Source organism: Mastomys coucha, unplaced genomic scaffold, assembly GCF_008632895.1.
Source record: "Mastomys coucha isolate ucsf_1 unplaced genomic scaffold, UCSF_Mcou_1 pScaffold7, whole genome shotgun sequence".
NCBI lineage: Eukaryota > Metazoa > Chordata > Mammalia > Rodentia > Muridae > Mastomys > Mastomys coucha.
The window spans coordinates 25,335,646-25,340,098 of record NW_022196913.1 but is presented as its reverse complement, the minus strand read 5'-3'; the positions used below and the strand labels follow the sequence as shown (position 1 = coordinate 25,340,098).

The 4,453-nt window shown below is 38.1% G+C and overlaps 1 long non-coding RNA gene across 1 annotated transcript in view; it reads left to right on the top strand.

Annotated features, from left to right (window-relative positions):
* Positions 1-1,450: 1,450 nt before the first annotated feature.
* Positions 1,451-4,453, top strand: part of LOC116081863 — a 17,385-nt gene continuing 14,382 nt past the window's right edge. Inside the window, exons 1-2 of the long non-coding RNA XR_004115045.1 lie at positions 1,451-1,564; positions 3,826-3,971. This is a non-coding gene — a long non-coding RNA (uncharacterized LOC116081863). The remainder of the gene's footprint in view (positions 1,565-3,825; positions 3,972-4,453) is intronic.

The window sequence follows — 4,453 nt, the reverse complement described above, 5'->3', positions numbered from 1 at the left end:
TGAGACAGGGTTTCTCTGTATAGCCCTGGAACTCACTCTGTAGACCAGGCTGGCCTCGAACTTAGAAATTCCTCCTGCCTCTGCCTCCCAAGTGCTGGGATTAAAGGCATGCGCCACCACTGCCCGACCATTTTCTTCCTACTGGATATGCTTGCTTTCTTTTTTCTTTCCTCTCCCATTATACTAAATGTGGCAGAGGTTATCCCCTGGATCCAGCCCAGGAGAGCTAAGGTGGCATTGAAGGATAACTGAGAGCAAGTTCCTGACCCATCCATAGCATGAAAACTGACCATCTTGAGAGGCTAAGCTGTGACTCCAGAGGACACAGACCTGCCCTGGTTACTCCAGAGACTGACCAGCTTACAAGCAATATTGTCTTGAGATTCCACCACCCAGTGAAACAAATTAACCTTCTTGCCTCTCTTCCTTAGAAACTGCCACCCCTGGACTTCATCTATTGTTATAATTGTCCCAGTCACTATCCTAGTTGAATGAAAGTGTGGTAAAAAGCTTCTTTTAACGTTAAAAAATTTTTTTGTAGGATGTATTACTGCCATTTATTGTTCCTAATCTGTCTCCCTCTTGTGACCATTGGACCATCTATTTGATCACAACAGACCAGGAAATCACGTGAACATCACTTTATTAGATCTGCTTTGAATTCCAGGGGAGACTCAAGGGGTTTTGTATGTACAATGGAATTTTTCTGTTTGTAAAACAAGGGTCATTATACATGTTTCAATCCCAAATATCAATGTTGGGGAATGAACAGAGGGACACACATGCACACACACACACACACACACACACACACACACACACACACACACACACAGGCATAGAATCCTAAAACTTAATCTCCAAGGTCCAGACTACAGATTTTGAAGCGATCGTGATATCCTTTGATGTATGTAAGCCCTTGGAAAGGAATCTAAGAAACGATGTGATAACCTTGACTTGGAATGAGGATATAGTCAAAGGGAACATAGACACATAGAACACAGGCAGTTTCTCTCTCTCTCTCTCTCTCTCTCTCTCTCTCTCTCTCTCTCTCCTTCTCTCTCTCCTTCCCCTCTCTCTCTGCCATCCAACACTTGAATACTTGGAGACTTTTCCAGGAATGTTTCAGCCCAAGTTGGAGGTCCTGTACAGGAATGTCTAAGGAGTTTTATTTCTCAAGGCATTTGGGTGCCACTCAAGACACTAACATATAAAGTGTGTCCAACAACATTAGATCGAGTCCCCAAAGTTGAACATCAACAGATTGTATATCACAAACCTGCTACCCTGCTCATGTCTCACACAGACTTGGTTAGAACCCAAATAACTTATTTGGAGGATGCTTTTCAACTTTTGGTGTCTTTAAAATCTCCATAGATATCATGATTTTATCACTGTGGGTACATTTGATCCTATCGTACAGTCTCATTGATGACAAGATTTGTCTCCAGCATTATTGAGGACTTGATTTGAAGAAAAACCAGCCACTCATGTGATTATGCTACAGGAGTATAAGCCAGGATGACGTGTATTGGTCCTGAAGGGATTCACCCATCAAAGACAAGTAAGGGCCTTAAGAGCCAGGGAAAAGAAAAACAAAAATAGCCATGGAGGCCAAGCACTGTTCTTGAATATACATTAAACTTGAACACAACCCCTGCCATACTTAGTGTGCTGTTCCAGAGACCTTGAAGAAAGGACAGAAAATCTGCTACGTGGTTTAGTCTCTGTCAAAATGCTTACGTTATACCTTGTTACAGTACTTCCTCTACGTCTAGGACATCTCTAGAATCACAGCTTTACGTGGTTTGTTTGTTTGTTTGTTTGTTTGTTTTTTAACAGTGAATTACCATACAGGGAGCCAAAGAAGAAAAGATCATCCCACTCCCATTTTTTCTTAACTATTTGGATTTTTTTCTTTTTCTTTTTAAAGAGTTTTTTTTTTAAATTTTATATAGCTCTATATATGAATAAAGCACACCTCCATTTTTTAAAAACGTTTGGATTCTTCCCTTCTTTTTAAAATGACTTTTATTTATTTTATACATGTAAGTGTTCTATTCACATATATACCTTTGTGTCAGAAGAGGGCATTAGATCCCATTATAGATAGTTGTGACACCATGTGGTTGCTGGGAATTGAATGCAGACAGTGCTTTTAACCTCTGAGCCATCTCTCCAGTCCCCATCATTTGGATTCTTTATGAACAAGAAATCATTCAAGTCCATGCATGCACATTAACAACTTTTCCCTGAAGAGAAAGTCCTGACTTTTTTTTTAAATCAGAATCCCACAGCACAGCAAGGCCACAGGTAGATAACATTTACGTTTCAATTGGCAGTAATTTGAATGTCTATAATGTTATGTGCTGCAGAATACATGGATCAATAGAATAATCTACATGTGATAAGTGTAGGACAAAGATTCATTTGGGAGAAATAGATTGTAAAGTTTACTCCTAGCATTTTCCATACACTGGCAATTTTCCTATGTTAGGCACAGACACTATGACTTTCCTGAGTATGTGTTCAGTTAGACCTACATCAAAGCACCCATCATGGAATCACTCATGTTAGCTGAAAATTATAATCTGTGTGAAAGTCTACCAACAAGAGAATCTATAATAACAATGACAGTGTTGTAATAGTGTTAGAATATATAATAATTATAACAGTCTACAATAATGGACAATGAACCACAGCTAGACACAACATATTGAATAAATCTTACAAAAATATTATGTGAAAAAACCCTCCAGCGTGCCATAAACTATGATATTTTTGCTTAAATTCAAAGCAAGTAAGCTTTAGAACACATGTTATTTAAGCACTCACATATGAATGTGGGGCAAGATGTATCTTATTTTTAAACATGAGTATGCAATGAACATGATTTATGACTTTGCTTTCCTATGACTCAGATAGGAATGAGGGAAGAGCTGAAGGCCGGAGGCTCTCAGCTAGTGTTAACTTTTCAGTCATCAAACTTAAGGCAGCCTCAAGAATTTTCACCTGTAAAAAGGATACTGGGACCAAAGACAAAAATTTTTTTTCATCTGTTATTTTAATTCATTGACAATGGAACAAGGATGGTAGAATTCATGTACTAACAACTATGTTTACTGCAGAAGTATGTTAAGAGATCAACTATTTTCTGTTCTGTAGATGCAACATTAGATAAGAAGTTCTTCGATCTGATATCTATTGATCAAAAGACATTTCATATTATGTATTAATCTTCATAGATAGACATGTCACATATCTGATTTTTCAATATAAACATTATAAAATACTGTGTATTGAAATCTATCTATGAAATTAATTTCTTTTGAGATGTAAAACAAAAGGAAGAGGTGAAAGCATTGTCTTAAGGGAACTCATCATGAAATCGTTACTTGGATAGGATTCTGACTATAGTCATAGAGTTCCTTAATCACCTCTGTGGGACACCAATCCCCTCAGGCCAAAACCCCAGCCACAGAGTAGCCTTTAGAGTTGTGCACAAGTAGTTCCTCGATATAGCCAAGTAGCCTTGGAATACAAGTTGAAGAACACAGCGCCGTCATACAAGAAGACAGTAGGTGTAATAATGAGTAAAAAGATGCCATAAACAGTTTCAAAGATTGAACCAAAAATGGTTAGCCAAGACTGATTCACTGATTCTTTCATTGTTTTCAGATCTAATTTCAATCCAACCCCTCAAATTAAACAGACACTATTACTATTGAACCTTAGTCTAACTGTTGCTTTTAAGTATGAATGGGTTTGTGGGATTGATCTAAATAGGGCTGGTAGCTCATGCAACTTTACTTTCTGCTCTTGCAGATCCTCATGCACAAGGACTTTCACTGCAATATTAATGAAAGGAGAGATCATCTTAGTGGGAACATGGGTGCATTGAAACTAGAGAAAAGCATGGCAACTTCAAACTCTCCCTGGCTGGAAACATATACTAATTATCCTGTCCTCGGGTGAGTATCGTCTGCCACATCCAACAGAAAAGAAATCAGTGTAGGCCTCGATGGAGCAGAATAGTTTGTGTACTTTGAAGTTTTTGAATGATCTTCAGGCATCAAGCACCATACTAAGTATTCTAGATTTACTTTGTTATGTAAGTCTTCTCTAAATATTGAACAAGCAGGTGCTGTTTGAATAACTGTTAGTGAAAGAAACCAAGATGCATCACTTAGCCTGATAGAGTTCATTTAGCAAAGGAGCAGCAGAGGCTGGTGGAGCAGTCACACAGGTTGTCTAAACCCAGGATCGTAACGCCTTTTGACCTTGCCTTTTCCTGTTTGGGCTTGTATGACAACAGCCTACCTCTTGGTTTATCAATAATAAACAAAGGATCCAGTGAACATGGTTATAAGTATTAAGACAGCTTCAAAATTATCCATATCAAATTATGCCCAGGTATGCTTAGCTTATTTATCTTAAAAATTATTGAACTTGG